The sequence below is a fragment of the Leopardus geoffroyi genome, chromosome C1 (assembly GCF_018350155.1).
Source record: "Leopardus geoffroyi isolate Oge1 chromosome C1, O.geoffroyi_Oge1_pat1.0, whole genome shotgun sequence".
Taxonomy (NCBI): Eukaryota; Metazoa; Chordata; class Mammalia; order Carnivora; family Felidae; genus Leopardus; species Leopardus geoffroyi.
This window is the reverse complement of record NC_059328.1, coordinates 22,733,582-22,744,115: the sequence shown is the minus strand read 5'-3', so window position 1 is coordinate 22,744,115 and position 10,534 is coordinate 22,733,582. Positions and strand designations below refer to the sequence as shown.

General features: G+C 51.7%; 1 long non-coding RNA gene across 1 annotated transcript; it reads left to right on the top strand.

The window, feature by feature from the left end:
• The first annotated feature begins 443 nt into the window (after positions 1–443).
• LOC123599950 lies at positions 444–3,453 on the top strand. Its single transcript, XR_006713374.1, has 3 exons — positions 444–540; positions 2,793–2,916; positions 3,391–3,453. It is a non-coding gene; the product is annotated as an uncharacterized LOC123599950 (long non-coding RNA).
• Positions 3,454–10,534: the final 7,081 nt, after the last annotated feature.

Sequence of the window (10,534 nt, the reverse complement as noted above, 5' to 3'; positions counted from 1 at the left end):
CCTGGGCCAATGGGGTCTCATTGCTGGGGCAGAGCCAGAAAACAGCTAACCCCCCGCTGCCTCGCGGCCTGAATGCCACTGTCCCAAAGCCAAGTCTGCACCAGAGGCTCTGTGCACACTCCTGACCCTGCCCTGGCCTGGCTCTGAGGCTCGCCCGGCCTCCCCTAGAAGATCCCGGGGTCCACCTGGCAGGGACGGAGGAGCAGGGGGCAGGGTGTGGAGGGCCTGGTCCTCACCCCCCACTGAGCCCTGCCGGTACTCACCTTCCAGGAGCCCATGCTGGTCATCACGCCTTGTGTCACACCCTGGGACGCATCTGGGTCCCCACCCCGTGTGGATGCCCTGAGCGCAGGGCCCTTCCAGGGGTCAGCCAGCCTCTCCAGAAGGGGCTGGTGCTTCTGAGAGTTTTTGTCCAGCTCCTGGTGACCCCCTCCCAGCCCTCTTCCCCTCCAGGGGACCTCCCAGAAGCCACACTTGTAGGTCTAGCTGGAGCCAGTGAAGCCAAAGAGGATAGAGGAGAACTGATCCAAGTTGGACCAGGTGGGTTCTCTCTCCCGGAAATGGGGGAGGGGGGGGGTTGGGACTGAGGGAATGTGGTTCCATCTGGGATGTTCTCTCCACTGGAGATGTGGGCGACCATCCTCTGTTGGACGCAGCAGGCATGTTCCCGTGTCATTATTAGCGCTCCCCTTGTCTACTTAAGCCAGTTTGAGTTGATTCCTGCCACAACCAGCAGCGTCCGGGCCAGCCCGCCTCTCTGCCCCATTAGCTCCCTCAGGTCTCTCTTGAGGTCCACGAGGTGGGCCTTTCTAGCCCCTCATTTCACAGGTAACAACACCCACAGGGAGTGAGCTCAGATCACTAGCGTAGGGTCACCGGAGCAGCATGGGAGCTTCCCCACGGCCCCGGGAAAGTCTCGTCTCTGCAGACCTACACGGAGCGAATGGGTTGGAACTAGAGGTCCAGGGGGACTCGCTGGGGCCGCTCCTGCCAGAACCTGCCAACCCTCCCCCCGCCCCCTCCCCCCCCCCCCGGGGAGAACGGTCACCACACCAGCGGACAGTGGGAGCTGCCTGAGTCCCCGGGACAGCCCCGATCCGAGGGGGTGCCCCGCCTGTCGCTATTGGAACAGGACGGGGCTCCGGCAGCCTGGCCCTCCCGCTGGAGATTTGGATGATCTGAGATCAAGGAAATCTCAGAGCCACCCGTTACTGCTGCTGTCAGGCCACAGATGACTGGCTGGTGGCTGTAGCCTGCGCCCAGTACAATGACCTAAGTGACCTTCTGGTTTGGTCCCCTAGATGGGCCGGCGGATTATTTCCAGGGCCAGGGCTTCCGCTCAGACTTGACATCTATCCCCATGACCCTCTGCTGCCCTTGGGGAGAGTGACCCCAGGGCTCTGAGATAGAGCTACTTAAAACGAGGGCACAGGCTTCCCGCAGTGACACCGTCACACTGTGGGCAGCAGCTGTCTCCACAGGACTGAAGGCTACCTTCAAAGTCAAGGGCAGAAGCAATGGAGACCATCCTCCCCAAAGCCCTTCCTTAAACTGCTGAGGGAACAATGTTCCAGTAAGGGGGTAGAGACCGGCCCAGGTCTCGCGGTGTCATTAAGTGGCCCCACGTGTCATTAAGCGTCCACAGAAGCCACAGCGGGCGTTATGTGAAGCTCGGGGGTACAAGGGCAAGTCAAGCAGACGTGGCCTCTATCCCCACGGCATTCACAACTGAAGATGGGAGAGAGGCCACCAATGTTCCGTCCACCGTGGAGCGCCACGGGGACTGGGCAGTCTGGAAGTCAGGGAGGGCTTCCCAGGGGAGGAAGAGGAGCAGGAGGAGAGAGCTTGGGTGTGCTCGCGTCTCCACACGTGCAGGGGAGTGGCTGTTCCGGGCGGGAGAGGGTGCAGCGTGAGGGCTATTTGGGGATGCTGGAGCACAGTGAGGAGGGCCAGGGGGGCACACCGGGGCCGGGGGAGGGGCTTGACTCACATCCAGGACCCTGGATTCTAACTCCAGGTCGCCTCCCTCCCCAGGGGTGGCTATTTCTGGAAGGTGGGCCCCCACCCAACCCAAGAGAGGTGACACAGGTTAGGCACTCAGGTTGCCAAAGGGACACAGAGCAAACGAGGAGGTGGTTGGCCATTTGTTTGCAAAGCTCTTCTCACACCTGCCCTTTCCCTGCGTCCCGAGCACTGTCCCCACTGCGCAGATAAGGAAACTGAGGCACTGTAGAGGGACTAAGGTCTCCTAACTGGTGGGGGGAGAAGACAGATTTGAGTCTAAGTCTGTTTAATTCCCCATTCGCATCTCCCCACTCACCAGACCGCCAGGCAGGATTTTAAGTAGGGTGAACTGGGGAGGGTGTCCCGCAGGATGTGAGTTTTAATCCAGTTTGGGGAAACAGAAAGGAACAGAGATCCGATGGCAGGGAAGGTGGGGGAGAGGAAAGGCCAGTATAGGGCCTGAGGCGGGGGGGGGGGGGGTCTCTGCAGGTGCGGCCAACTTAGCAAAAGGATCAACAGTACTGCATTTAGTTGGCGACCTAAAGGTGCCTGGACTTGGCTAATGCCTGAGATGTGTCACCTCACTGACCCCACAGATGCCCTGTGACCTGGCACTATCACAGCCAGTTAGTGGTAGAGTCGGGATCACACCCAGGTCCCCCCGGAACAGAACCCAAGGGCTCGCCACCACACCCCAGAAGGAGCTTCCGCTGCCCGAAAGTCTCCCTGGCTGTGTGACCCCCGACAAGTTGCTTACCTTCTCTGGGCCTCTGTTTCTTCGTCTGCAGAGCAGGGATGAGAATGCCGATGAAGCACGAAGAAGACATTGTTGTGCGTCCAAATCCTTCTTGGGAAAAGTATATTTGGCTAAAAAGAGAAATCCGCGGAGTGACGAGAGCCAGTAACTCAAGGGTATGGAGCCGGCAGTTGCCGAGACTTTCTAGAGGGAAGCGGGTGAAAGCAGTCTGCAAGAGATAAGGGGGTCTGCCTCTTCCAGGGAAGGGGGGTGTGGACTCAGGGGAGAACAGCCAGTGAGGTGATAGCGTCTCCCCGCAAATATGCCATAAAGCTAATAAATTCAGAAACGCTTGGTGTGGGTGGCTATTTTAGAAACCAGTGACGGAGCTGAGCTTTTGCACTTGAAATAACCCAGAACAAAAGAGACCGAGCCGGGCGGACAGAGGAGCCCAAACACGGGAGAAGTCCTGGGACTCAGGACCGCCGGTGGCCCCAGACTGTCCGGGACTAGTCGTACTCGGTTCTCGCAGGGACGAGGGCACCCCGGCTGGCACCTGCTTACCATGACCTTGGTAGTCATGCCTGCCTGCTTGCCGCCCCCCCCCCAACCCTCCCAAAGTCGTACATTCCTCTTCTTCGCATGTCAAGCCTCCCGTTGCCCCTTGGGTTCCATCTTCGACTGCCCTGCGGCCATTCTCGCTCCTTCCACCCTGTCATCTTCATCACGTTTCACGCTGCACCTGCCACAGCTTCCTGACTTGTCAAGGTCACTGGCAAGCCTCACGCTGCCTCGTCTCAGGACCACGTCTCTGCTGGGAGGTACGTGCCACGGGGAACCACAGCCCCTCCTTCTGGAAACACTATGACTCCGTGACACCGGCCTGCCTGCCCTCCCATCTGTCCGGCTCACCTGCCTCAGTGTCCCTTGCTGAATTCCCGCCCTGGGCCTGAGGACTCAGGCCACTTCTTCTTGGATGGGAGACACCTCTTTCCTCTCCAGAGCTCATCAGCCGCCGTGGCTATTTTTAACAGTTTCATTGAGATATAATTGACATAGGATAAACTGAACATATTTCAAGCGACATATTTAAAGACATAATTAAAGTGATGATTTGAGAAGTTTTGACATATGTATGCATTCATGAGACCGTCACCACAATCAGGATAATGAAAGTAGCCATCATCCCCCCAATTTCCCTCCTGCTTCTTTGTCGTGTACCCCGAAAGCCCCCCCCCTCCTCCCCAGGCAACCACAGGTCTGCTTTCTGTCACTACAAAAGTTAACTTACATTTTCTAGAATGTTATGTCAATGGAATCAAAGGGCACATTCTCTCTCTCTCTCTCTGTCTCTCGTTTTTGCCTGGTTTCTTTCACTTAGCCCCGTTCTTTTTAGACTCATTCATTCTCATGTGTATATCAAGAGTTTATTCATTTTTAAAATGGAGTAGTATTCTATTGCATGGATCTACAATTCATCCTGGCATTTTTCTGTCGATGGACATTTCAGTGGCTTTGTTTCGAGCGATTACAAATAAAACAGCTATGAACCTTCACGTAGGAGTCTTTGTATGGACATAAGTTTTCACTTCTCTTCGGTAAATACCTAGGAAGGGCATGGCTGGGTCTTACGTTATGCATACGTCTTACTTTACAGGGAAAAAAGAACAAAAACCTGCCCACTTTTCCAAAGTGACTGTAACATTCTACACTCCAGCAGAGCGCAGGAGAATTCCATTTCTTCCACAGCCTCACCAACACTTGGTTTGGTCAGTTTTTTTCTTATTTTTGGGTGAGTGGTGTTGGGATCTCCCTGTGGCTTTGACATACAGAGCCCTCATCATCAAGGACAGCAAAGCGTTTTGCAAGTATTTGTTTCCCACCCATATAGGTCGTTTGGTGAAGGGTCTGTTCAAATCTTTTTCCATTTTTTAACATCAAGTTGCTCGTTTTTTGTTTTTTGTTTTTTTTTTTTTTTTTTTTTTACTATTGAGTTACCAGAGTCCTCTAAATATACGGCAGGCAACTGCTTATTGTATCAGCAAAGATTTTCTCTGGCTTGTCTTCTCATTCCCCTAACAGTGCCTTTTGAAGAGCAGAACTTCTAAATATTTATGAAGCGTCACGTATCAATTTGTTCTTTTATGGATTGTTTTCTTGGCATGCTGTCTAAGAAATCTCTGCCTGACCCCGGGTCGCAGAGATACTCTCCTATGATTTCCCCCAGAAGTTTATAGTTTGATAGTTTTGTAGTTATAGTTTATGTTTGGGTGTATAATTCACTTGACGTTCTGTATACGGATCGAATTTCAAAAATTCATCTCGAGATCAATGTGGAAAGAATTAACATCTCAACCATATTGAGCTTCTGAGTCACGAACATGGTATATCCCTGTATTTCTTGGGTTTTTCATTTCTCTCAGCGATGTTTTATACAGGGGACAGGTTGTACACACCATTTGCCAGGTTTATTCCTGAGTACGTTATATTTCTCGATGGTATTGTAGAGGGTGTTGTTTCATTAATTTCAATCTTGATCGTTCGTTGCTAGTATATAGAAAGACAATTGATTTTTGTACATTCATTTCGTATCACACAACCTTGCTGCACACACTATTTCTAGTAACTATTTTTTTTATAGATTCCATCAGATTTTCTAGGTAGGTGATCACGTCACCTGCAAGAAAAGTCAGTTTTTCTTTTTTGTTAGCAACCTGAGTGCATCTTTCTTCCTTTCTTTCTTTCTCTCTTTCTTTCTTTCTCTCTCTCTCTCTTTCTTTCTTTCTTTCTTCTTTTCTTTCTTTCTTTCTTTCTTCTTTTCTTTCTTTCTTTCTTCCTTTTTTTCTTTCTCTCTCTTTCTTTCTTCTTTCTTTCTTTCTTTCTTCTTTTCTTTCTTTCTTCCTCTTTCTTTCTTTCTTCTTTTCTTTCTTTCTTTCTTTCTTCTTTTCTTTCTTTCTTTCTTTCTTCTTTTCTTTCTTTCTTTGTTTCTTCCTCTTTCTTTCTTCTTTCTTTCTTTCTTTCTTTCTTCTTTTCTTTCTTTCTTCTTTTCTTTCTTTCTTTCTTCTTTCTTTCTTCTTTTCTTTCTTTCTTTCTTTCTTTCTTTCTTTCTTTCTTCCTTTCTTTCAAATAGTGCTGTGCCAGCTGGAACTTCCAGAACAATGTTGAATAGAAGTGGTGGGAGTAGGCATCCTACTCTTGTGCCGCGATCCTAATGTGACACCAGTCAATCTTTTGCCATGATGCACAACGTTAGGTCTAGGATTGTCGTGGACACCCTGTCCCTGTGTCAGGCCGAGGAAGTTTCCTTCTGGTCCTACTTTGCCGACACTCATCACCAGGAATGGAGATTGGATTTTGTCAAATGCTTTTTTGGCATCTGTTGAGTTGGTCATAGGATCTTTCCTTCTTCATTTGTCAATATAATGAACTTACTTTCTTCATTTTTTACTGTTAATCCAGTCTTGCATCCGTGGGATAACCCCACTGGGTCATGATCAGCTTCTTTTCTTTTTTATGTATCATTGGATTTCACGTGATAAAACAATGTTTAGAATTTTTACATCGTGTTCTTGAGGGCTCTCGGCTTGTAGATGTCCATTCTCGTAATGTCGTTGTCAGGTTTTGGTATCAGGATGATGCCAGCCTCATAAAACAAGCTTGGGAGGCACCATTCGTAGAATCGTAGAGTTGATATTGTTCCTATAGAACTCGTATTATTTCTTCCTTACATGTTTGATCGGATTTACTAGGGAAGTTGTGTGGTCCTGGAGTTTTCTTTACAGGAAGGCTCGTGGTTAAAATTCAACCTCTTGACAAGATAAAGGGAGGGCTATGGGAGTGTATCTGTTTCCTCTTGAGCAAGCGTTGGTAGGTTGAGTCTTTTGAGGAATTCGACCATTCATATGATGTTGCCAAATGTACTGTGAAAACACTGTCACTACTATCCCCTCATGATCCTTGGAATATCCGTAGAAGAGTGATTTCACCCCTCTTATTATTGATACAGTGATTTGTCTTTTCTCTCTTTTTCTAACTGATCACTCTGGGTATATATATATATATATATATATATATATATATGTCATGTGGTTGATCTTCTCAGACCATCAGCTTTTGGTTTGACGATTTTCTCTATTTTCCTGTTTTCGGTTTCACTAATATCCGCTCTTCGCTTTATTATTTCCTTTGAATGTACTATTCTTTTTTTTTTACATTTTTTTTTTTTTGAGAGACAAAGCATGAGCAGGGGAGGGGCAGAGAGAGAGGGAGACCCAGAATCCGAAACAGGCTCCAGGCTCTGAGCGGTCAGCACAGAGCCCGACGCGGGGCTCGAACTCACGGACCGTGAGATCATGACCTGAGCCAAAGTCGGAAGCTCAACCGACTGAGCCACCCAGGTGCCGCTGAATTTGCTATTCTTTTTCTAGTTTCTTAAGGTGGGATGTGAGGTCATTTATTTGAAACCTCCTTTCTTGTCTCACGTCGGCGTTCAGTGCTGTTCAGTTCCCTCTCGCTGTTTCCGTTGCATCCCATACATATTGACACGTTACATGTTCATCTTCGTTCGGGTCAAAGTACTTTCTTGGGGCCTTGTCAGCTCCCATGGTCCCCGAGTCCAGGCGCGGAACTGAGACCAGAACTGGCCACGAGACTGTGGCCTGTCACTTACTAATGAGCGAGTCTGAAGATGTCAGTTTCCCCCACTGATCCCAAGACTGACTCCCGATGGTCCTTCCACTGGGACAGCTCCACTCTGTCTGGGCTCTGATTGGGCTCAATCTTATCCCCTGATTTCCTGGCTGAAAAACCAGACGCCACCCCCCACCCCCACCCCCAACCTTGCCCGAGAGCTAGGTGCCTCACTCATGGTCAGGGCCAAGGCGGACCTAGAAGCCCCGCCTCCGGATGCCCGGTGGAGAGGCCTTTAGCACCCCAAGTGACAGTTTGCTCAACACAGCTGACCGGTCAGTTCCCTCACGCCAGGCCCAGTGATAAGTTCCCCAAGTGTATTTTCTCTTTGAATCCTGATAGCTGCCCTGTGAAGCGGTACAGTTCTTACCGTTATTTTGCACAGGTTCAAGTCAAGGCTCAGAGATTGGCTGTTTCCTGCTCTGGAGGATGCAGGAAAGCGTGAGCTCACGTCTGGATCTGTGTCACCCAGGCTGGCTCTCCACCGCGAAGCCATTCTGCATCTTCCCCTTCATCGCCAGCGGCAACGTGCCCTTCCTGACCCGGGGCGTGGGGACACAGCCGCGGTGAGTAGGACCAGAGCAGCAGGATGTGGAGGGGCGGGAGGACGGCTAAGAGGAGGGAGGAGAGCCAGCGAGAGGGAGATGCTTTCTGATTGTGAAAAAGTCTTCTGACCTTTCCGTGTTCATTCAACGAAGTCAAAAAGGGTTGAACTTTGGTGCACTGCCTTTAAGTATAAATGCAGATTAATGAGGAAACATCGGCTTTGCTGAGCTTGGAAATCATGGAGATCAAATTGAGCATGATATTAAGTTTGATAATGCCAACCCACGGGGCTGTAGCCGGAACCCGCGCGTGAGTCCTGCGGGCTCCCGGCCACGTCCTCAGATCCCACAAAGGAACAGGAGGCTCCCTGCATTCAAGGTGAACCGTGGGGGCGGGGCGGGCGGGACCTGGTGAACTTGGGCAGCACTTATGCTCCGGCCGAACTGAGACACGTGCTGTGCAGGTGGCAGGTTAGCGGGGTCTCAGCAAGGCGGGGGGGCGGGACGAGGTGGCTCCACTTTGGCTCTGCGACCACGGCAACTTGTTCGAATCCCAGTGACTCCAACACCCGGGCCTACGTGTCTGCTCTCTCTGAGCCACAGTTTCCATACCTCTGTCGTGGGCCTCACCTCTCCCGCCATGAAGGGTAGTAAGGAGGGTTAAGTGAGAGAATGTACGTTAGTCGGTGAGTCTTTATGGATGGGAATCATGGAAACATCGGGCAGGAAGCAGGCTGGAAGGCCGCTGGCCCCTGACCCACCGTTCACGACTCACTAACACCCATGAGTGTGGCTAAAGCCAGGGAAAGCCGCCTAGGAAGTCATAGGTCAGTGGCCCGAAACTCGGGTGGGCAGGATGTGAGCGGGACTCTGTGCCTCACCCGCTGTGCAGCCTCAAGCAGTTCACTAGGCCTCTCTGAACTTCAGATTCTATATCTGTATACAGTTTTTTTTTTAAGTTTATTGTTTTTGAAAGAGAGAGAGAAAGCAGAAGTCGGGGAGGGGCAGAGAGAGAGAGGGAGAGAGAGAATCCCAAGCAGGCTCAGCACTATCAGTGTGGAGCCTGACACGGGGCCCGAACCCATGAACCGTGAGATCACGACATGTGCCGAAGTCGGATGCTTGACCGAATGCGCCACTGGATTCCAAGAGGCAGAAACCCCAAAGTCTGCCCCGTTCAGCCAGCCTTACAAAACCGGTTGGCTCAAACCTGGACCGTGTGACTTCCTGCAGGTGACCTCCTTCTCTGAGCCTCCGTTTCCTCGTCTGTAACATGGAACCGATTGTGCCTTTTGGAGCTGAGGAAGTGTGAAAACTCAGACTCTCGTCCCCCAGGCTTTGGTTATGCACGCGTGTCCTTCCTTAAGACACTGGGGGGACTAGCATTCGTCCCCACCTCGGGAGCCGAAGGCAGCATGTAGAACAGAGACTTTCCTAGAGGCCTTTCTGATTTTGCCTTGGCCTGCCAGGGTAAAGAAACTCTCCCGTGGGGGCGCCTGGGTGGCGCAGTCGGTGAAGCGTCCGACTTCAGCCAGGTCACGATCTCGCGGTCCGTGAGTTCGAGCCCCGCGTCAGGCTCTGGGCTGATGGCTCAGAGCCTGGAGCCTGTTTCCGATTCTGTGTCTCCCTCTCTCTCTGCCCCTCCCCCGTTCATGCTCTGTCTCTCTCTGTCCCAAAAAAATAAATAAACATTGAAAAAAAAAATTAAAAAAAAAAAAAAAAAAAGAAACTCTCCCTTGACAACCTCTGTTATCACCTCCCTGTTGCTAATCCCCAAACCCCTCGTATCCCATGGATCTGCCTGCTGCCGAGCCCTTGAACCACGTGGACATCTGCCCTGAGCTCCGGTGTTTTGCCGGTTTGTCACCGATGCTTCCAGCAGCCCTGCAAGGTGGGCCTGACCCCCACCCCCCACTTATAGATGGGAAGCTGGGGCCCAGTGAGGGGGACTAGAGCCCAGTCAGGGCCACTGGCATCTGGGCTCAGAGCCTGCGCCCTCCCTGCACCTGCCGTCATCCTATCCGCCGCCTCTGGGCTCTGTCCCCCGGATCACTAATGTCACCGAGCACTGGCTCCAGGCACCTGGAAGGGCACGTGGTGGGCTAACTCCCTCAGTCCCCACGCACCTTCTGGGCGGGGCCATCAGGGTCTACGGATGAGGTGTCACCCAGCACCGACCACCAGATGTCACCTCAACTGCTGACTCTGGCACCTGTGCTCCTGACCCTGAGCTTCAATGATGCACCTGCTGTGTCCTCTTCTCAGGGTGGCCTCCACCTGCCCCATGGTGTTTCCATCAGGGAAAGTACGCTCTTGGTTCAAGGGCCACACCAAGTGTCACCTGCTCTGGGAAGCCTTCCCTGATCTCTGCTCCCAGAGCCCCATCCCGGGGCAGAGTCCCTCTGTGAAAGCATCAGTCTCCCCCTTGCTTAGGGTGCATCCATATGTCCTTCTCCCCCTCTAGACAATGGTCGCCAAGGAGTGGTTCATGGTGACATCAATCAGCCCCGATGGGGGAATCTCCTTGTGTGATAGAAACTGCACTGCCCCGGGGAGGGGG